The sequence below is a fragment of the Anser anser genome (genome assembly GCF_964211835.1).
Source record: "Anser anser genome assembly, contig: HAP1_SCAFFOLD_137, whole genome shotgun sequence".
NCBI classification, from domain to species: Eukaryota; Metazoa; Chordata; class Aves; order Anseriformes; family Anatidae; genus Anser; species Anser anser.
In genome coordinates this window covers 83,129-107,057 of record NW_028154091.1, presented here as the reverse complement: position 1 = coordinate 107,057, position 23,929 = coordinate 83,129, and the positions used below count along the sequence as shown (strand labels likewise).

General features: G+C 48.3%; 1 long non-coding RNA gene across 1 annotated transcript; it reads right to left on the bottom strand.

Moving 5' to 3' along the window:
* Positions 1-21,154: 21,154 nt before the first annotated feature.
* On the bottom strand, positions 21,155-22,917 carry LOC310890813. The gene is made up of 3 exons (XR_014577322.1): positions 22,825-22,917; positions 22,182-22,301; positions 21,155-21,673 (listed from the first exon to the last, which is right to left on the bottom strand). It is a non-coding gene; the product is annotated as an uncharacterized lncRNA (long non-coding RNA).
* Between the last annotated feature and the right edge of the window lie 1,012 nt (positions 22,918-23,929).

Here is a 23,929-nt window from a genome sequence, read left to right as displayed (position 1 = left end):
GAGGCCCTCCCCCCCCAGTATACACGAAGCTCCCAACCCCCTCTCAGAGGAATGCCTAAAAAAGTATACAAGCAGCTCCTAACACCCCCACCTCCCCCCCCCCCAAAAGAGGCAGTCCCCAAAGGTGTACAAGCAGGCCCTCAAATCCCTTAGGTGTACAAGCAGGCCCTTCAAATCCCTTAGCCCCTGCGCCAGCTTTATTGGCGAGCAGCGAGGCTGGGGGGGGAGGGGGGCAAGACAGCCTTAAATAAAATACAAATATAAAAAGTGTTATAAATGGCTGTTATAAATCCAAATAGGATTACAATCAAAGTTTACAATTTATTAAACGAATAGAGGCAAGCAAGCAGCGCTGGGTGCGCCGGGAGTCTCTGCTCCCCCAGGACGCACACCTGTTACGTAAGGCGGCTGGTTTTGATGCTCCCAGGCTAATACATATTCATTACTACTTCGAGAAGAGGCAGGGTTATTAGAATTGGTTTCCGGAATCCGAAACCCCTCCCAGGGGCGCCTGCGTACCAGTCTCTGGTGGTCTCTCGGGGCTTGCTCGGGCTGAATGCTGGTTGTCTTCCTCCCAGGCTTTTGTCCTTCAATTGTCCTTCAGCTCCCCCTTCCTCCTCGTTTGGGAGCCTCTGCGCCGGATTTCAGAAACTCTAGCAACATCCCCTGCAGTAGTCAGCACTTTTCCCTAAAAACCCCTTTGTTCTCTTATCACCTAGACCCGGGCCTCGATGTTACCCTTCAAATCCCTTAGTGACACGAATTGCTGGACCATTCCTTACAAAAGGAAGGATAAAATATGTAGAGGAGCAATGGCACACACGAAAGCCCAGCGCCGCGGGCAGAGGCAGCGAAGGTTGACGGCAGAACAGTGCTCGGTTTGAACACGGAGAGGGAAAGCGAGGGGAAGGTGGCCGAAGCCGGCCGCAGTCTCTGAGCTCTCCTCCTCCTGATTGTTTTCTCTCAAAGCCATTTCTGTCTGTATGCGGGCACCCGGAGCCGGCAGAAGTCCCCGTGAAGTCCTTCGGCAGGACGGAGGGCTGCGTGGGCTCCAGTGAGAGAGGGAGTTAGGAGAATCTTATCAAGTAGAGATAGAGCGCTGACAGCGTTAAACTAGGATGCTACTTAGCGTCTTTGCTAACTATGGTGCATTGTGCCAATTAACTAAAGCAAGAAGCCTTGGGCCCCTTACCAAGGTCAGTCTCCTAATAAGAGAGTGAGCCTGTCTTAAGAAACTGGGAGAAACTGGTCCTGCAGATGGACAAGAGCCAAGGAGCAACTGAGTCTGTGCAAAGACAAGAGGTCAACTAGCGGTGACGAGGAAGAGTCATCAATCTTCATGCCCACGACCTCCCGTGCTGCCCAGCGCTGAATAAACATACCTACTTTACAATCTCACTGATTGTGGAGTCCCTTTTCCGCAAGTCACTAGCAGCGGTTTCTTCCGCAGAGGTTTTCCCAGAGCCGCTTCAAAGCTTCCCTCGCGGAGCTGGGGCGTCGCAGGGGGTCGTCAAAGCACGCGCACACACACACACACACACACACACACACACACAGGCGTTGTTGTCCAAACAGAAAGTATTTACAACAAATTTGACAAGCGGTTTTCCTCTGCCAGCAGCAAATGCCTGAGGGCCCCTACAGCTTCACAAATCATAGCACAAAGAGCCTAAAGTTCCTCTAAAATTTAGGGAAATGATTCAAAATATATCTGCTAGAGGAAAACGATCACTGGCGGCAGGGTACACAATACACGCGAGTCTCAGCTCTCCTCCGCAGGGTCAGTGCCCACGCCCAAGTGCGACGCTGATGGCACCCGAACATTTGCTGTAGCAGGCAGCAGAGCCAGCAGCTCAGGGGAGCAATTTTAAAAACCAGGAGGCACTTAAACCAACCCTTAATTGACCCAGTTACTGCAGGAGAGTCCCGACTACTCGCCCTGGAGTCCTACTGTCACCAGCAAAAAGCACCAACCAAAGCTTGGGGGAACTTTGGTACAGCACAAGAGAAGGGAGTGGGGGTAGCGTAGCCGTATCGCAGAGCTGCTGCTTTTCACACCATTTTATCATCCCTGATAATTGAAAGTAAGGCCGGGTGGGCTGACCCCACCACCACCACTCCTGGCAGCATGTTTGGTCCACACCGCTAGAATAATTATTTTGCTCCCTCCCGCCCCTACAGCTTCATCATCTGAAAAGATTACAGTCAAAACAATGGCATACACAAATAAAAGTCAAGAGTTGACATAGTAACTCCGGGATTTGGGTATCAACTGTCCGAGAAATCAGAACACCCAGGCTTCACAATGTGCCCAACATCGAGCTGTGCCAAGGGGGGCGGAAGGAAGAAGCTTTCCGTTTAAGCCTTCAGAGCATCGCTCCATCACTACGTCAATTCACAGCCACCACAGCGTGCCGATGGACATCTTTCTGTGCCAAAAGAAACAAGTGCTTTGTCCTCTTGATATCAAAGGTAGCCACCTATAGTTACGGAACCATGCACAAGACCTTAACTCTGACCAGCAGGAAAACTTAGGACAACTGAGTGCAGATCCTGCCAATTTCTACCAGTTCCAACTGTGCTTTAAGTCTCATTGCAAAGCCTCAGTTAGAAAAAGGATCACCTCAGGGTATCCAACAAGAAGAAGAGTTGTTTTCTTTTTCTTTTTTTTTTTTTTTTTTAATATACCATAGGACTATGCAGTTCAATCATCAATCATCTTGGAAAGCTCAAGGAGGAGGTCATCCTCATCCTTCCCTGGGTCCAAGTCGAGCTCGGCTTCCAGTATGCCGTCTGAGAGTTCCCAAAGTAGCATCTCTAAATCCTCGTCTACAGATACGGGTGCGTTGCCTGTGGAACTCAGCCGGCGTGTCCTTGCTTCTTCTAGCTGGGAAGAAGCTGAAGTCGAGCTTGAGAACTCCATTGGCTCCACGGATTCTGCCTGGCTTCCAAGATGTGCTTCAGGTCTTGGCAGAGCAAGGAAGAGAACAATCAGTATATGCCATTTCTTAACGGGAAATCCCTTTTCTGCAAACCGGCTCTTAAAACCGTAGCCAACCCCTCCTGCACTTCAATCTTACCCAGGGATTGTTATTCAATTAACCCAGGGCTACATTTAGAGCCCAATATATTAGCAGGTACATTTTTCAGTTTGGGGGTTTCTCTGTGAAGCCAGAGCACCCGGAGTCTAGCAAAGATGGGAAACCAACATGGCCTCCCGGAAGCCCAGTGTCCGAGAACTACATCTCCCGGCATGCTCTGGGAAAACAATATGGACTCCCGGAAACCCGGTGGCCAAGAACTACATTTCCCAGCACTCCCCAGAAAATTGAGCCTCGCAGCGTGCCGTAGGACGCCATTTTTTGCTCTGTTACATTACCGGTTTCGTGTTTATGGAGGGTTTTCCCGCCGTTTTGGGGGGTTTCCCCTCAATTTCGGGTTTTCAGCTCTCCATTTCAGAGTTCTTCCCCGCAATTTTGGGGTTCCTTCCCCTAATTTGGTGCTTCGCCCCCCCCCCACTTTTGGGGTTCCCCCTCCATTTTGGGGATTCCCCCCAGTTCCAAGCCCCCCACAATTTTGGAGGCCCCCACCATCCTTTCTTGGCCTGCCACCCTAATATTAAGGTTCTTTCCCCCAATGTTGGGGTTCTCACCACATGTTTGAGGTTCCTTCCCTTAATTTGGGGCTTAGCTCCCCGGGATCTGGGGCTTTAACCCCAATTTTGGGGGTCCCCCCCAAGTTTGGGGATTCCTCCCCAGGTCTGGGGGGGGTCCACATTCAATTCTGGAATTTCACACTTCCATTTAAGTCTTCTTCCCCCCAATTTGGGGGTTCGCCCACCCAATTTTGGGGGTTCCTCCCCTAATTTGGGGGGGACACAACCGATTGTAGAGTCCCCCACCCTCCTTTTTTGGGTTCCCCCCTAATATTAAAAGTTCTTCCGCCCAATTTTGGGGGACCCCACAATTTTGACGTTCCTTCCCCTAACTTGGGGCTTCAACCCTTCAATTTTGGGGGGGGGCTCCCACCCTCTTATTTTGGCCTTCCGCCCTAATATTAGGCCTAACCCCTAAGAACCTTGACCCCTAACGCTATGGCAACCACGGATCTAACCCTAACCCCTACCCCAACAAACCCTAGAAACCCTAACCCTAAAAACCCTTACAGCCCTAACCCGATAAAATTTACCACACTAAACCCCTGAAGACTGTTCTGGGGGGTCCACATTCAATTCTGGAATTTCACACTTCCATTTAAGTGTTCTGCCCCCCCAATATGGGGGTCCGCCCACCCAATTTTGGGGGTTCCTCCCCTAATTGGGGGGGACACAACCAATTTGGGGGGGGACACAACCAATTTGGGGGGGGACACAACCAATTTTAGAGTCCCCCACCCTCCTTTTTTGGGTTTCCCCCAATATTAAGAGCTCTTCCGCCCAATTTTGGGGGACCCCACAATTTTGACGTTTCTTCCCCTAAATTGGGGCTTCGACCCTTCAATTTTGGGGGGGGCTCCCCCCTTAGTTTGGCCTTCCACCCTAATATTGGGCCTTAGCCCTAAGAACCCTGACCCCTAACACTACGGCTCCCACGGATCTAACCCTAACCCCTACCCCAAAAAACCCTAGAAACCCTAACCCTAAAAACCCTTACAGTCCTAACCCGATAAAATTTACCACACTAGACCTACGCCTAAAAGCCCTAACCCTAAAAATTAAGACCCTCTAAACCCTAACCCAAAACGTAAAGATTCTCAAAGCCCTAACGCTGGAGACCCTAACCTTAAAAAAAAAAAAATAAGACCTTAAAACCCTAACCCTAAATACCTGACCATAACTAAAACCCTAAGACCCTAACCCTAAAAACCCTATCAACACTAAAACCACAAAATACTTTAAAACCTTAACACACTAACCCCCAAACCCTAACCCTTATAACTCCAACCCTAACAACCTTAAAATCCTAACCCTAAACCCTGGAAACCCTAACCCTGAAACCCAACCCTAGTGCCTTAGCCCAGAAACCTTAAAACCCTAACACCTTATTAGAAACACTCTGTAACCAATACCATAGGCTCAGGCAAGTATCTCAGTGAGGTAGCATTTTTATTCACGATTGCAATGGCAGGCGTCCCACAAGCCACCTACTAGTTCCATAACACAGTTTATATAATTTTTTTTTTCCTCTCGGTGACCAGGACCCTCCCCAGTTTCCCCATTGACTGGGTAATCCATGTTCACAATCTATCCAGTGCTTCACAGAAAATACACAGCTGCTGGCCTGTTACTAGTCAATTTTATTTTTTTCTTGACTGTTTTCCTCTTTGAGGTGGTAATGTTTCTTACACCGTGATTTCCACCCAATTGCTCTAAGGATTCTGGTTGTCTGCATTTTACAAGGTTGTCTGTTAAGCTTTCTTATCACTGCAAGCATATATCAATACCACCTTCCTTCCCTCTAAACGATGTAACTCTGTGCAAAAACATTTTTATTCCCACAACCTTGATCCCCTTACCCTAAAATCCTTATTCTCTTTAACCCTAACAACTCTAACCACAACCCTAACCCTTCATATCAACCCCCCGACGCTAATGACACTGACTAATGATCCAAACCCCAAACCCCAGGCAACCAACAAAGAAACAGACACAAAGCTGAAAACTACAAAAAAGGCAAAACCCTGGATACAGACCCCAAATCACAAACACGCTACCAAAATGCTACAGAAAAGCCCCAGACGCAGGCCCCAAGCACTACAGCTAGGCCCCAGAAGCTCTAGACACATCCCAAAGCCAAAATGCAATCCCCAAACACTACAGAAAAGCCCCCAAACACCAGACACAGGCTGCAGAAGTCTACAAGCAGGCCCCAGCCACACCCGGATGCAGACCCCAACTGTCCACAAGCAGCTCCCAACCCACCCCCCCCATGAACTGGACCCCCCACCACCACCACCCAGATGCATGCCCCAGGCCCCAGGCCTCAGCCCCAGCCCCCACACCCCAGACTCAGGCCCCAAAGGTGTACAACCAGCTCCCAACTGCCCCCCTCAAAGGGAGGCCCCAAAGCCTGCCAGAGGACCCTAGAGCGTACAAGCAGCTCCCAACCCCCCCGGCACAGGCCCCAACCCCCCCCCAGACACAGGCCCCAAAGGTGTACAAGCAACTCCCCATCCTCCCCAGAGGCACGCCCCAAAGGTGTACAAACAGCCCCAACCCCCCAAGACCCAGACCCCTACAGCGTAGAAGCAGCTCCCAACCCCATGCCCCCAAGGCACATGCACCAACCCCTCCCCCAAGGCAGGCCCTAACAGTGTACAAGCAGCTCCCACCCCCCCCCCCAAGACGCAGGCCCCAAAGGTGTACAAGCAGGCCCCTACAGTATACAAGCAGCTCACAACCACCCCCCCAAAGGCGGGCCCCAACCCCCTCCAGATGCAAGCCCGAAAGGTTAAAACCAGCTCCGACCCCCCCCCCCCCCCCCCGCCCCGCGCAGACGCAGGCCCCAAAGGTGTACAAGCAGTTCCCAACCCCTCCAAGGCAGGCCCCAAAAGTGTACAGGCAGGCCCCTACAGTGTAGAAACGCTCCAACCCCCCCCCTTCCACCTCGAGGGAGGCCCTCCCCCCCCAGTATACACGAAGCTCCCAACCCCCTCTCAGAGGAATGCCTAAAAAAGTATACAAGCAGCTCCTAACACCCCCACCTCCCCCCCCCCAAAAGAGGCAGTCCCCAAAGGTGTACAAGCAGGCCCTCAAATCCCTTAGGTGTACAAGCAGGCCCTTCAAATCCCTTAGCCCCTGCGCCAGCTTTATTGGCGAGCAGCGAGGCTGGGGGGGGAGGGGGGCAAGACAGCCTTAAATAAAATACAAATATAAAAAGTGTTATAAATGGCTGTTATAAATCCAAATAGGATTACAATCAAAGTTTACAATTTATTAAACGAATAGAGGCAAGCAAGCAGCGCTGGGTGCGCCGGGAGTCTCTGCTCCCCCAGGACGCACACCTGTTACGTAAGGCGGCTGGTTTTGATGCTCCCAGGCTAATACATATTCATTACTACTTCGAGAAGAGGCAGGGTTATTAGAATTGGTTTCCGGAATCCGAAACCCCTCCCAGGGGCGCCTGCGTACCAGTCTCTGGTGGTCTCTCGGGGCTTGCTCGGGCTGAATGCTGGTTGTCTTCCTCCCAGGCTTTTGTCCTTCAATTGTCCTTCAGCTCCCCCTTCCTCCTCGTTTGGGAGCCTCTGCGCCGGATTTCAGAAACTCTAGCAACATCCCCTGCAGTAGTCAGCACTTTTCCCTAAAAACCCCTTTGTTCTCTTATCACCTAGACCCGGGCCTCGATGTTACCCTTCAAATCCCTTAGTGACACGAATTGCTGGACCATTCCTTACAAAAGGAAGGATAAAATATGTAGAGGAGCAATGGCACACGCGAAAGCCCAGCGCCGCAGGCAGAGGCAGCGAAGGTTGACGGCAGAACAGTGCTCGGTTTGAACACGGAGAGGGAAAGCGAGGGGAAGGTGGCCGAAGCCGGCCGCAGTCTCTGAGCTCTCCTCCTCCTGATTGTTTTCTCTCAAAGCCATTTCTGTCTGTGTGCGGGCACCCGGAGCCGGCAGAAGTCCCCGTGAAGTCCTTCGGCAGGACGGAGGGCTGCGTGGGCTCCAGTGAGAGAGGGAGTTAGGAGAATCTTATCAAGTAGAGATAGAGCGCTGACAGCGTTAAACTAGGATGCTACTTAGCGTCTTTGCTAACTATGGTGCATTGTGCCAATTAACTAAAGCAAGAAGCCTTGGGCCCCTTACCAAGGTCAGTCTCCTAATAAGAGAGTGAGCCTGTCTTAAGAAACTGGGAGAAACTGGTCCTGCAGATGGACAAGAGCCAAGGAGCAACTGAGTCTGTGCAAAGACAAGAGGTCAACTAGCGGTGACGAGGAAGAGTCATCAATCTTCATGCCCACGACCTCCCGTGCTGCCCAGCGCTGAATAAACATACCTACTTTACAATCTCACTGATTGTGGAGTCCCTTTTCCGCAAGTCACTAGCAGCGGTTTCTTCCGCAGAGGTTTTCCCAGAGCCGCTTCAAAGCTTCCCTCGCGGAGCTGGGGCGTCGCAGGGGGTCGTCAAAGCACGCGCACACACACACACACACACACACACACACAGGCGTTGTTGTCCAAACAGAAAGTATTTACAACAAATTTGACAAGCGGTTTTCCTCTGCCAGCAGCAAATGCCTGAGGGCCCCTACAGCTTCACAAATCATAGCACAAAGAGCCTAAAGTTCCTCTAAAATTTAGGGAAATGATTCAAAATATATCTGCTAGGGGAAAACGATCACTGGCGGCAGGGTACACAATACACGCGAGTCTCAGCTCTCCTCCGCAGGGTCAGTGCCCACGCCCAAGTGCGACGCTGATGGCACCCGAACATTTGCTGTAGCAGGCAGCAGAGCCAGCAGCTCAGGGGAGCAATTTTAAAAACCAGGAGGCACTTAAACCAACCCTTAATTGACCCAGTTACTGCAGGAGAGTCCCGACTACTCGCCCTGGAGTCCTACTGTCACCAGCAAAAAGCACCAACCAAAGCTTGGGGGAACTTTGGTACAGCACAAGAGAAGGGAGTGGGGGTAGCGTAGCCGTATCGCAGAGCTGCTGCTTTTCACACCATTTTATCATCCCTGATAATTGAAAGTAAGGCCGGGTGGGCTGACCCCACCACCACCACTCCTGGCAGCATGTTTGGTACACACCGCTAGAATAATTATTTTGCTCCCTCCCGCCCCTACAGCTTCATCATCTGAAAAGATTACAGTCAAAACAATGGCATACACAAATAAAAGTCAAGAGTTGACATAGTAACTCCGGGATTTGGGTATCAACTGTCCGAGAAATCAGAACACCCAGGCTTCACAATGTGCCCAACATCGAGCTGTGCCAAGGGGGGCGGAAGGAAGAAGCTTTCCGTTTAAGCCTTCAGAGCATCGCTCCATCACTACGTCAATTCACAGCCACCACAGCGTGCCGATGGACATCTTTCTGTGCCAAAAGAAACAAGTGCTTTGTCCTCTTGATATCAAAGGTAGCCACCTATAGTTACGGAACCATGCACAAGACCTTAACTCTGACCAGCAGGAAAACTTAGGACAACTGAGTGCAGATCCTGCCAATTTCTACCAGTTCCAACTGTGCTTTAAGTCTCATTGCAAAGCCTCAGTTAGAAAAAGGATCACCTCAGGGTATCCAACAAGAAGAAGAGTTGTTTTCTTTTTCTTTTTTTTTTTTTTTTTTTAATATACCATAGGACTATGCAGTTCAATCATCAATCATCTTGGAAAGCTCAAGGAGGAGGTCATCCTCATCCTTCCCTGGGTCCAAGTCGAGCTCGGCTTCCAGTATGCCGTCTGAGAGTTCCCAAAGTAGCATCTCTAAATCCTCGTCTACAGATACGGGTGCGTTGCCTGTGGAACTCAGCCGGCGTGTCCTTGCTTCTTCTAGCTGGGAAGAAGCTGAAGTCGAGCTTGAGAACTCCATTGGCTCCACGGATTCTGCCTGGCTTCCAAGATGTGCTTCAGGTCTTGGCAGAGCAAGGAAGAGAACAATCAGTATATGCCATTTCTTAACGGGAAATCCCTTTTCTGCAAACCGGCTCTTAAAACCGTAGCCAACCCCTCCTGCACTTCAATCTTACCCAGGGATTGTTATTCAATTAACCCAGGGCTACATTTAGAGCCCAATATATTAGCAGGTACATTTTTCAGTTTGGGGGTTTCTCTGTGAAGCCAGAGCACCCGGAGTCTAGCAAAGATGGGAAACCAACATGGCCTCCCGGAAGCCCAGTGTCCGAGAACTACATCTCCCGGCATGCTCTGGGAAAACAATATGGACTCCCGGAAACCCGGTGGCCAAGAACTACATTTCCCAGCACTCCCCAGAAAATTGAGCCTCGCAGCGTGCCGTAGGACGCCATTTTTTGCTCTGTTACATTACCGGTTTCGTGTTTATGGAGGGTTTTCCCGCCGTTTTGGGGGGTTTCCCCTCAATTTCGGGTTTTCAGCTCTCCATTTCAGAGTTCTTCCCCGCAATTTTGGGGTTCCTTCCCCTAATTTGGTGCTTCGCCCCCCCCCCACTTTTGGGGTTCCCCCTCCATTTTGGGGATTCCCCCCAGTTCCAAGCCCCCCACAATTTTGGAGGCCCCCACCATCCTTTCTTGGCCTGCCACCCTAATATTAAGGTTCTTTCCCCCAATGTTGGGGTTCTCACCACATGTTTGAGGTTCCTTCCCTTAATTTGGGGCTTAGCTCCCCGGGATCTGGGGCTTTAACCCCAATTTTGGGGGTCCCCCCCCAAGTTTGGGGATTCCTCCCCAGGTCTGGGGGGGGTCCACATTCAATTCTGGAATTTCACACTTCCATTTAAGTCTTCTTCCCCCCAATTTGGGGGTTCGCCCACCCAATTTTGGGGGTTCCTCCCCTAATTTGGGGGGGACACAACCGATTGTAGAGTCCCCCACCCTCCTTTTTTGGGTTCCCCCCTAATATTAAAAGTTCTTCCGCCCAATTTTGGGGGACCCCACAATTTTGACGTTCCTTCCCCTAACTTGGGGCTTCAACCCTTCAATTTTGGGGGGGGCTCCCACCCTCTTATTTTGGCCTTCCGCCCTAATATTAGGCCTAACCCCTAAGAACCTTGACCCCTAACGCTATGGCAACCACGGATCTAACCCTAACCCCTACCCCAACAAACCCTAGAAACCCTAACCCTAAAAACCCTTACAGCCCTAACCCGATAAAATTTACCACACTAAACCCCTGAAGACTGTTCTGGGGGGTCCACATTCAATTCTGGAATTTCACACTTCCATTTAAGTGTTCTGCCCCCCCAATATGGGGGTTCGCCCACCCAATTTTGGGGGTTCCTCCCCTAATTGGGGGGGACACAACCAATTTGGGGGGGGACACAACCAATTTGGGGGGGGACACAACCAATTTGGGGGGTCCCCCCAATTTTAGACTCCCCCACCCTCCTTTTTTGGGTTTCCCCCAATATTAAGAGCTCTTCCGCCAAATTTTGGGGGACCCCACAATTTTGACGTTTCTTCCCCTAAATTGGGGCTTCGACCCTTCAATTTTGGGGGGGGCTCCCCCCTTAGTTTGGCCTTCCACCCTAATATTGGGCCTTAGCCCTAAGAACCCTGACCCCTAACACTACGGCTCCCACGGATCTAACCCTAACCCCTACCCCAAAAAACCCTAGAAACCCTAACCCTAAAAACCCTTACAGTCCTAACCCGATAAAATTTACCACACTAGACCTACGCCTAAAAGCCCTAACCCTAAAAATTAAGACCCTCTAAACCCTAACCCAAAACGTAAAGATTCTCAAAGCCCTAACGCTGGAGACCCTAACCTTAAAAAAAAAAAAATAAGACCTTAAAACCCTAACCCTAAATACCTGACCATAACTAAAACCCTAAGACCCTAACCCTAAAAACCCTATCAACACTAAAACCACAAAATACTTTAAAACCTTAACACACTAACCCCCAAACCCTAACCCTTATAACTCCAACCCTAACAACCTTAAAATCCTAACCCTAAACCCTGGAAACCCTAACCCTGAAACCCAACCCTAGTGCCTTAGCCCAGAAACCTTAAAACCCTAACACCTTATTAGAAACACTCTGTAACCAATACCATAGGCTCAGGCAAGTATCTCAGTGAGGTAGCATTTTTATTCACGATTGCAATGGCAGGCGTCCCACAAGCCACCTACTAGTTCCATAACACAGTTTATATAATTTTTTTTTTCCTCTCGGTGACCAGGACCCTCCCCAGTTTCCCCATTGACTGGGTAATCCATGTTCACAATCTATCCAGTGCTTCACAGAAAATACACAGCTGCTGGCCTGTTACTAGTCAATTTTATTTTTTTCTTGACTGTTTTCCTCTTTGAGGTGGTAATGTTTCTTACACCGTGATTTCCACCCAATTGCTCTAAGGATTCTGGTTGTCTGCATTTTACAAGGTTGTCTGTTAAGCTTTCTTATCACTGCAAGCATATATCAATACCACCTTCCTTCCCTCTAAACGATGTAACTCTGTGCAAAAACATTTTTATTCCCACAACCTTGATCCCCTTACCCTAAAATCCTTATTCTCTTTAACCCTAACAACTCTAACCACAACCCTAACCCTTCATATCAACCCCCCGACGCTAATGACACTGACTAATGATCCAAACCCCAAACCCCAGGCAACCAACAAAGAAACAGACACAAAGCTGAAAACTACAAAAAAGGCAAAACCCTGGATACAGACCCCAAATCACAAACACGCTACCAAAATGCTACAGAAAAGCCCCAGACGCAGGCCCCAAGCACTACAGCTAGGCCCCAGAAGCTCTAGACACATCCCAAAGCCAAAATGCAATCCCCAAACACTACAGAAAAGCCCCCAAACACCAGACACAGGCTGCAGAAGTCTACAAGCAGGCCCCAGCCACACCCGGATGCAGACCCCAACTGTCCACAAGCAGCTCCCAACCCACCCCCCCCATGAACTGGACCCCCCCCCACCACCACCCAGATGCATGCCCCAGGCCCCAGGCCTCAGCCCCAGCCCCCACACCCCAGACTCAGGCCCCAAAGGTGTACAACCAGCTCCCAACTGCCCCCCTCAAAGGGAGGCCCCAAAGCCTGCCAGAGGACCCTAGAGCGTACAAGCAGCTCCCAACCCCCCCGGCACAGGCCCCAACCCCCCCCAGACACAGGCCCCAAAGGTGTACAAGCAACTCCCCATCCTCCCCAGAGGCACGCCCCAAAGGTGTACAAACAGCCCCAACCCCCCAAGACCCAGACCCCTACAGCGTAGAAGCAGCTCCCAACCCCACCCCCCCAAGGCACATGCCCCAACCCCTCCCCCAAGGCAGGCCCTAACAGTGTACAAGCAGCTCCCACCCCCCCCCCAGACGCAGGCCCCAAAGGTGTACAAGCAGGCCCCTACAGTATACAAGCAGCTCACAACCACCCCCCCAAAGGCAGGCCCCAACCCCCTCCAGATGCAAGCCCGAAAGGTTAAAACCAGCTCCGACCCCCCCCCCCCCCCGCCCCGCGCAGACGCAGGCCCCAAAGGTGTACAAGCAGTTCCCAACCCCTCCAAGGCAGGCCCCAAAAGTGTACAGGCAGGCCCCTACAGTGTAGAAACGCTCCAACCCCCCCCCTTCCACCTCGAGGGAGGCCCTCCCCCCCCAGTATACACGAAGCTCCCAACCCCCTCTCAGAGGAATGCCTAAAAAAGTATACAAGCAGCTCCTAACACCCCCACCTCCCCCCCCCCCAAAAGAGGCAGTCCCCAAAGGTGTACAAGCAGGCCCTCAAATCCCTTAGGTGTACAAGCAGGCCCTTCAAATCCCTTAGCCCCTGCGCCAGCTTTATTGGCGAGCAGCGAGGCTGGGGGGGGAGGGGGGCAAGACAGCCTTAAATAAAATACAAATATAAAAAGTGTTATAAATGGCTGTTATAAATCCAAATAGGATTACAATCAAAGTTTACAATTTATTAAATGAATAGAGGCAAGCAAGCAGCGCTGGGTGCGCCGGGAGTCTCTGCTCCCCCAGGACGCACACCTGTTACGTAAGGCGGCTGGTTTTGATGCTCCCAGGCTAATACATATTCATTACTACTTCGAGAAGAGGCAGGGTTATTAGAATTGGTTTCCGGAATCCGAAACCCCTCCCAGGGGCGCCTGCGTACCAGTCTCTGGTGGTCTCTCGGGGCTTGCTCGGGCTGAATGCTGGTTGTCTTCCTCCCAGGCTTTTGTCCTTCAATTGTCCTTCAGCTCCCCCTTCCTCCTCGTTTGGGAGCCTCTGCGCCGGATTTCAGAAACTCTAGCAACATCCCCTGCAGTAGTCAGCACTTTTCCCTAAAAACCCCTTTGTTCTCTTATCACCTAGACCCGGGCCTCGATGTTAACCCTTCAAATCCCTTAGTGACACGAATTGCTGGACCATTCCTTACAAAAGGAAGGATAAAATATGTAGAGGAGCAATGGCACACGCGAAAGCCCAGCGCCGCAGGCAGAGGCAGCGAAGGTTGACGGCAGAACAGTGCTCGGTTTGAACACGGAGAGGGAAAGCGAGGGGAAGGTGGCCGAAGCCGGCCGCAGTCTCTGAGCTCTCCTCCTCCTGATTGTTTTCTCTCAAAGCCATTTCTGTCTGTGTGCGGGCACCCGGAGCCGGCAGAAGTCCCCGTGAAGTCCTTCGGCAGGACGGAGGGCTGCGTGGGCTCCAGTGAGAGAGGGAGTTAGGAGAATCTTATCAAGTAGAGATAGAGCGCTGACAGCGTTAAACTAGGATGCTACTTAGCGTCTTTGCTAACTATGGTGCATTGTGCCAATTAACTAAAGCAAGAAGCCTTGGGCCCCTTACCAAGGTCAGTCTCCTAATAAGAGAGTGAGCCTGTCTTAAGAAACTGGGAGAAACTGGTCCTGCAGATGGACAAGAGCCAAGGAGCAACTGAGTCTGTGCAAAGACAAGAGGTCAACTAGCGGTGACGAGGAAGAGTCATCAATCTTCATGCCCACGACCTCCCGTGCTGCCCAGCGCTGAATAAACATACCTACTTTACAATCTCACTGATTGTGGAGTCCCTTTTCCGCAAGTCACTAGCAGCGGTTTCTTCCGCAGAGGTTTTCCCAGAGCCGCTTCAAAGCTTCCCTCGCGGAGCTGGGGCGTCGCAGGGGGTCGTCAAAGCACGCGCGCACACACACACACACACACACACACACACACACACACAGGCGTTGTTGTCCAAACAGAAAGTATTTACAACAAATTCGACAAGCGGTTTTCCTCTGCCAGCAGCAAATGCCTGAGGGCCCCTACAGCTTCACAAATCATAGCACAAAGAGCCTAAAGTTCCTCTAAAATTTAGGGAAATGATTCAAAATAGATCTGCTAGGGGAAAACGATCACTGGCGGCAGGGTACACAATACACGCGAGTCTCAGCTCTCCTCCGCAGGGTCAGTGCCCACGCCCAAGTGCGACGCTGATGGCACCCGAACATTTGCTGTAGCAGGCAGCAGAGCCAGCAGCTCAGGGGAGCAATTTTAAAAACCAGGAGGCACTTAAACCAACCCTTAATTGACCCAGTTACTGCAGGAGAGTCCCGACTACTCGCCCTGGAGTCCTACTGTCACCAGCAAAAAGCACCAACCAAAGCTTGGGGGAACTTTGGTACAGCACAAGAGAAGGGAGTGGGGGTAGCGTAGCCGTATCGCAGAGCTGCTGCTTTTCACACCATTTTATCATCCCTGATAATTGAAAGTAAGGCCGGGTGGGCTGACCCCAGCACCACCACTCCTGGCAGCATGTTTGGTCCACAACGCTAGAATAATTATTTTGCTCCCTCCCGCCCCTACAGCTTCATCATCTGAAAAGATTACAGTCAAAACAATGGCATACACAAATAAAAGTCAAGAGTTGACATAGTAACTCCGGGATTTGGGTATCAACTGTCCGAGAAATCAGAACACCCAGGCTTCACAATGTGCCCAACATCGAGCTGTGCCAAGGGGGGCGGAAGGAAGAAGCTTTCCGTTTAAGCCTTCAGAGCATCGCTCCATCACTACGTCAATTCACAGCCACCACAGCGTGCCGATGGACATCTTTCTGTGCCAAAAGAAACAAGTGCTTTGTCCTCTTGATATCAAAGGTAGCCACCTATAGTTACGGAACCATGCACAAGACCTTAACTCTGACCAGCAGGGAAACTTAGGACAACTGAGTGCAGATCCTGCCAATTTCTACCAGTTCCAACTGTGCTTTAAGTCTCATTGCAAAGCCTCAGTTAGAAAAAGGATCACCTCGGGGTATCCAACAAGAAGAAGAGGTTTTTTTTGTTGTTGTTGTTGTTGTTTTTTAATATACCATAGGACTATGCAGTTCAATCATCAATCATCTTGGAAAGCTCAAGGAGGAGGTCATCCTCATCCTTCCCTGGGTCCAAGTCGAGCTCGGCTTCCAGTATGCCGTCTGAGAGTTCCCAAAGTAGCATCTCTAAATCCTCGTCTACAGATACGGGCGCGTTGCCTGTGGAACTCAGCCGGCGTGTCCTTGCTTCTTCTAGCTGGGAAGAAGCTGAAGTCGAGCTTGAGAACTCCATTGGCTCCACAGATTCTGCCTGGCTTCCAAGATGTGCTTCAGGTCTTGGCAGAGCAAGGAAGAGAACAATCAGTATATGCCATTTCTTAACGGGAAATCCCTTTTCTGCAAACCGGCTCTTAAAACCGTAGCCAACCCCTCCTGCACTTCAATCTTACCCAGGGATTGTTATTCAATTAACCCAGGGCTACATTTAGAGCCCAATATATTAGCAGGTACATTTTTCAGTTTGGGGGTTTCTCTGTGAAGCCAGAGCACCCGGAGTCTAGCAAAGATGGTTCAATTTTTGTAGCAAGAGGCACTTTGCCACCTTGCTTAATTTTCCTGTAAAAATGTTAAGAAGTCTCCATCTGCAAATATCTGTTTACTAAGTTAGTCATTTTTCCCACGGCACACTCAGCAGAGTTTGCTCCCCACTACAGGAAGCTGATCTGCAGCCATCACTTCCCTCTGCTCTCCCTGCACTCTTGTCACCTGGTATGTTTGTTCGGGTGGCATTCTTGAGGACCAAAAGGCAGAGGACACTACTCATCATTTATCACCTCACGAGGAAGTAGGAGAACTTCACCTCATCCTCATTTAGGTATTCAGACAGAGCAAGAAGTCACTGGAAAGCTGTACCGACTTGCAGCATTTAAAGAAAGTAAGTCTAATTAAGCATTCCTGCTAGCTGCTAGAAAGTCATTTCACGTGACTTATTCCTCTGATGGATTTGGGCTTTAATTATCTCAGAACCCTCCTTTTTTCCCCACGTGTGACAGAACTTATGTTTCACTGGGGATATACACCGATTGAGAAAAAGAACAAGTTGTGGTCATCACCTGTTTTGGGGATTTTCTTCAAGTCTGGTGGCTGGGACGTGCTCCAGCGTGGCTGGAACAGCCTAGAAAGCAGCAAAACAGTATTTAGGACTCATGGGTAAAAGATTCCTTACTAGCTTTTTCCTCCATGCTGCTTCTCCTCTGGCATTGCGGAGCCTTAGCCAAAATACAAAACCAAGGTGCTCCTGAAGAAAGTTAATATTCACTTGGAGGTTACTAATGATCTTGTGTCTTTTAAGAACACAGCATTAATGGACAAAATCCTCCACACCAGAGAAATCACAGAATCACAGAGGACTAAGTAAATAGTGCCATTAACCTAATAAATATGGAAGGGTACTACAAGAATTCTGTAGGCAGCTACTGGATTTAAAAGGAAACAGAAGGCCTGTAGAACATTTGAGTTTTCCATCTTTTCTCCTAGAGGAGGATATAAATTTTACAAGGGATCCATTTCTGCATTAGCCCCTGTCCTTACCATAGCTGCTTTTTTGGCTGGAGGTCCCATTGTGTCAGCGTCAGAGGCAGTCCGTGGCTTCACAGCTGCTACAGCAGAGGGAAAACTGCCAGGTGCCTTACGTTTCAGTGCCTTCTTCTTGGGGGAAGCGACTTTCCCATCCCAAGGCTTCGCAAACATGTTAAAGTTGGCTAGAGTAAAAGGAAGAGAGAACTGATACAGTCTTGCTCTGCCTCATGAAAAATCCACGTTCTCTTCCTCATTTCCACGGCCCGTCTACACAGTTAACTGTATTTGGCCAGCAGAATTACACTGCCATTGCCTGGATTCTCAGCAATATCTTCCACATAGTAAACTCCGTCTACCAACAATCCATACAAAGGAACAAAGGAACTGAATAGCTACAGTAAATCATAATCCAGGATGAGGGAAACTCAGACACAGAGCGATCCCAAGTGCAAGCAATACTCTAAGACGTTGTATGAAGTCTAGTAAGATTCACAAATGTTGACAGCTTTTGTATTTAAAGTCTTGCTCCCTCTAGGAAAGGAAAAGCAGCAGGTATAGTAAGACAAGAGAGTGTATGCAACTGTTGTACCAGCTTCCTCTCCCCTGCAGTGATGTCCCACAAAATCTATTAAGTTGTTCTCCAAAATCCAAATTTGTAGAGTCATATTCTAGTCTCCCATTCCTGACCTAACGTCTGGCTGGCAGGAGAAGAAACGAAAGAAAGCTGGGTATTTTTTTTCTTTGTGTGTTTATTTCCTCGTGTCCCGTGAGACAGAGAGAAAGGCTACAATGTGCAGTGCATGCAGCCTTTAAGCCCTCCTTATCTCCCTCACACAATCTCATTTTACAAAGTTGATATAATCTTAACAACGAGGCCTTTGATCCTCTGTCATTTTTGACAGAAACTGGCCCCCCACATTAAGACGCTGATGCATGCTTTACAAACACATACACGTGTCAAGCTAAGCAACACATGCCAAAGAGGAAGGTGAACTTGAACTCAACACAGGGAGGACTTGATACCATAAACAGATGGCAGAAAAAAACAGAATACCAAAATTAGACTAAAAAGCCCCTCAATGTGTTAATTTTCTAGTGGGAAATACAGAATACCATCACGTAATTAACGAAAACAGACATGGTTGCATGTTCTGGCCCTTCTTTGCCTTTGAACTTTGTAGCCTTAAACTCTTTTATCCTCCGCATTGAAGGAAAAAGCAAAGCAGATCCTGAGCAAACGGAACTTGCTCAATATGGGAAGCACCTCACCGGGGCAGGTATTAAAGCATCTTATTACCTGATAGCTTTGTGTTCCATAACGATTTCTGCCCGGCTGGGGCAAGTCCAGGTTGTGCTGGGGGAGCTGGCACATTTCCTCCACTCTGCTGCATCCGCAGAGCTTTCTCGCGCTTTATTTCTTCCAAGGTTTTAGCACGCACTTCTCCTTCTGGCTTGGCTTTACCTGCCGGCTCCTTCGACTGCACTTTGCTGGGCCCGGAAAGAGTGAGCACACTCTGCTTCTTGGGCTCACCCTCAATTTTTGCCCCTGCGCTGGGATCTTTGGTTTTACCATGCCATTCAGCCTGGGCTTTGGCTTGACTTTCTCGAAGAGCTCTCTCACGACGGATTTCCTCCAGTGTTTTCACATGGATCTCTCCCTTTGGCTTAGCAGCCTTCCCTGTCACCATCAAGAAATGAGAAGCACCAACATTTAAAGAGAGTCCAACAATAGTTTAAGTCTCCAAAATTTGTCACAGTACTAAGGAAAACTAAGCCTGAGCGTTCCCAATAACCCATCTTAGGACAATAGCCTAACATTCTCCTCCTCCTCTGAGCCACTTGTTGTATTTTGAAGACCAGCCCTATCCAGAGAGAGTTGCTACACAGAAATGCTAGTTTACTTGATTACTTTTTCAGACTGCATTTCAAATTCCTGCTCCCGGCAGTGGCTCTATTCTAATTGTATATGATGGTTCACAGAAGCAGCTTAAAACCTTGACAAGGCACAAGCGGAAAATAAACACACACCTAGAGCCAGATTTCTGATAGTGGCTGTCGGAAGAGCTTCAGCACTCGAGCAAGAGGAACCAGTTCTTTGTTTTCATTTGAATTCCTTTTTAGGGCTGTATGAAAACGGTCTAAGTTCACGGAAAGGAAGAAGGAGAAAGTATATTTAATAGCCAGTTGTTACCTTTCGCAGTACTAGTCCGTTGAGAAGGTAATCCTAGTCTCTCCTTCACAGACTTGGGAACTTGAACTGCAAAACAGAAAAAGACCAAATTAGGGAGGCTGCATAAACGTCAACTTTGTGTTCACATTCGAAAACAAGGCAGGAAAGGTAACTTTGAATCCCGGTGATTAAGACCTCAGCCAACATGCAAAAAGAAACATCGCAGGAAAAGGACAAACAGAAAGCCTAAATACAAAACCTGTGAATCACATCCAGATGCCTGTTTAGTAGCTGTACCTCTCTTTGGTGCTTTGTCAGCATTTCCCGGAACCTCCACCTTCTTCCCCAGCCTTTCAGCAAGGCTGCGCTTCACGGGAAGGGCGCTTACATCAGCTTCAGACAGAGAAAACAAGGAATATTTTAAGAACATTTCTTTGCAGGAAGATTTGAGAACAGTCAACCACAAGCTTCTATTTTTCAAGCATATTTTCATAAAATTGCCTTTCAGCTGCTAAATGGTTTTTTTGCCATTTCTGCAGTCAACACAGATCTCCACTGCAACGCATTTTCCTCTCACACGTCAAAAATACTCTTCAATGCAGTCATATAGAGAAGGCGGCACCTAAATAACAGCTCATAAAAAGTTCCTACCCATGGAGGCTTTCCGTTTTCCTTGTTTCTCAGCAAGATCTAGTCGAACCACAGGTTCCTCCCCTAAAACAAAAGTAAAATTTTTCTATTTCATAGAAACCAGTAGCCAATAGAAATAGTATACTGTTAGCCCATGTCCAAAAAAAACCAGCAAGACACTGTTTTGACAGCTAAACCACACAAACTCATATTACAACTATAATTAACTTAGAAAAAGTATCCATAGTCTCAGTGTTTGCCTCAAATTCCAGCTGAATGTAGTCGAGAATGAATCTGAGTCTGCTTGACAGCTATACTTTGTGCAGAACAGAGCTGCATAAGCAAGCAGAATATTATTAGGTACAAATGCTGAGAAATATTCCTTTCTAAGGTGAATGTCTATCAGTAAAAGTACTTCTTCACTTCTTTCCCTTTCAAAGGAATTTGCACAACTCTAAACAATATAATTTATACACAGACTCCTATCGCACTACTGTCCACACGTGCCACTGTCAGCCTCTTTAAAGCTTCAGAAATTGCTTCTTACATAGCACTGTCCTCTAGAGCTCTTTCTTCTCGTTACTCTCCTGTTTTTCAGTTATCCCCCTATTTGCATACTGACACATTTTTTTCTTTCTCCTGCTACTGCACTTAACCTGAGCACCAAAGCTTTCCAGTACAACCAGGGACTTTCAGCATAAAAGCATGTTTTGAACAGAAGGCGGCAGCACCAGGAGGCTAACAGGGGTGAATTGCCTTCCTTCTTGCTTAACTTTCCAGTTTAGGAGTAATGAAATCAAAACAAAAGCATTAATTATTACCTTCCTCTGTAGACAGTGTCACAGTTCTCACCACTGTCCGGACATTTTCCTTTTCTGGAGCAGGAAAAATCATAGAATCGACGGGAGGAAGAGAAGATCTTGAAGGACCTTCTGTTCAGAGCAAGCAAAACATAAGGAAGTTTACCAAACATAAAAAACTATCACGAAGAATAAAACACTTTAATTATTCATTACTGTCAAACATACAGTGACCAGAGCATGCAAATAAGAGAGGTGACTAATTTGCCTCTGGTTGCCCTTGGAATTCCCATCTAGAACACCAGCTGGCTGAGAATCAGGTTGCTCGATGCCCCCAGCTAAACATGGAAGTCTATCCCTCAAGCAGCTCCCAGCCACCATCACCTGCCATTCTGAAGCCAATCAAATTTCACTTCTTTGGCAAATAGTTGGATTCACCAAAGCATAGCCAGCTACCCGGTATTACTGGAAGAGTTTTTTTTTGAAAGAAAAATCATCACACAGGATGAAGGTGAAGAGGGTAAGAAAGTAGGGAATATTAACTCACCACCGTGTCTCTTAGTTTTTTCCTTCATTTTCTGCAATTTGATTTCTTCAAGTGTTTTTATTCCAAAATTCAGACCGTCCTCTGAAAACAGAAAACAGTTAATGAGACTAAGGCTTAGAGGCACTCACTGAGGACCACAGATCCTCAGGCTTCTTAGTGCTCAGGAACTTTCAGAAGTATTTAGAATAAAGCCTGTCAACACTCCTCACAAGTGAAACAACCATAGAATCAATGGCATTTTGCCCCTCCTTTCACCCTTCAGGGTAAAAGCTGTAGTTTTAATTTTAATCCGTTTACGTGATATTAGATCCCTCTATCGTTAGATATGGCTTTCAACAGTGGTTGCCAGGCTGCACGTGCAGCCATTTAAACTCCATGCTGTGACCCTGTTTTGTTCTCCAAAAGGAAAGAAAAGGAGTTCAACTTTCTGACCCAATGGGCACATGATGGTATCAGGGAGAAATGAGATCATGGAAATAACCGAGTCCATTCAGCACCCCTACATTCTGTTGTGTTTTTACGCCACATTGCTTTTGAGTTAATTGTCAAGTTCTCCTTCCGATTTATCCTACTACAGGTGCTGGAATACCTTGTTTAGCAGTAGTAGCACTGGCTTTCCGAGTGGAAATCATCCGTAATCCATTTTGGCCTTCCTCAGCTGGTTGCTGGATGGGAGTTTTAGTTTCTTCTCCTTCCGCAGAAAGCTGGTCTGAAGGGGAAAAATCTATTCAGTTATGCATAGGCCAGATTGTTCGTGATTATGTAGCTCATGCAATGACACTTCAGTCCATGGTTCCTATAAAAAAGCTTTTTTTTTTTTTTTTTTTTTTTAATACAGCTACACTGACCTGATGAACTCGTAAGTAGACTACCCTAGGACAAAACATCTCGGACTCTAGATTCTCTCTGCAGCTTTAACTACTACACAACATATTACTCTTCAGACAAAAAAAAAAAAGGAATTTCCTTCCTAGTTTCACATAGAGCTTTACACAACAGACGAGCTAAAGCCAAGAGTGGTTCTAAGCTTTCCTCCAACATTTCAGGTTCTGTCCGCTGACTGCCAGACAAAGCCACCAGTGACCTGACCAGACTGCCTGCCCTATCGCTAGTCAGACCTCAGGTCATCTGTGATTTATACATTCATTTACAGCACAAATTCCTTCCAAGAACCAAAGACTTACACAATCATTTACAGCACAAATTCCTTCCAAGAACCAAACCATGCTCACCATCATCATCTTCATCATCATCTGCAGCATTGATTACAACTGGAGGGTGTGTAGGGCTTGGGACATTTTCCGAGTTTTCCACTTTCATCACCCGCCTTAGCTATGGAGAGGGATTGGACTGGACGGAAAGTTTGTTTTGCTGCAGTGACATCTGAGCCACTTTCAAATCATCGTCCGTGGACTCAGGCGGACTTGGCAGTGTAGCTAGAGGAAGAGGAGGATCATCAGTAATATGGCAGTTTAAAACTTTGACCACAATGCACGAAGATGGTAGCTAAGGCAGATAACCTGCACAGACAATGAATTCAGCATCTCCTTTTGCCCATCCCGCCACTGTTTACACCGTGAACAATGACTTGCCTTCAAACAACAACACATCTCCCTACCACCCAGCAGAAGACGAAACAACAGAAAGCAAACTGCAAGGCAAATATCACACAAAGCAGAGAGAAGCTGAGCATGAAAGCAGAAAACAAATACCAGCAGTACAGCAGCAGTACACTCGGTTTAGCTGACCACCTAGGACTGCAGACCTTTTCCTGCACTCACAAATGGACGGTTACCTGATGTCTCCTACACTATTGGCACCCACTAAGTAATATGCAAAATTAATTCTTCAATACTTAAAGAAAAAGGACCTAAACTCACTCTTGCTTGGTGGTAAGAAGACTCCATCGATGTAACGTCCCTTTGCGTGATGAAAAGCACAGTTGGCTTTCTGACAGCCTACTGGCTGCTTCTCCCAGTAGCAGGGAATCTCAGCGCGCTTTTTCTGAAGACAGAAAGAAAGACAAGCTCGTGATAACATGCACCTAAGGTTTGCAAAGAGATGCACAGTTCCAGGTCACGACAGCGATAGGGCTGTCACAATACAGTGCTGAAACATCATTCCAAAGGTCAGTTTATCACGGAAGTATAGTATTTCCGGGCATATTCACAAAGTTTGCAGAAGCTGTAACCACTATGCACGTTTAGCCTTGTCATCATTCAGTTTGAGAAGACAGGCACTCTCAGACATCAGTTTACGGTGGGTTAAACTAATACACCTAGGATTATACTAGGATTATTCAGAGGGAAAAAGAACATCTTAAATTGCCTACGTTAA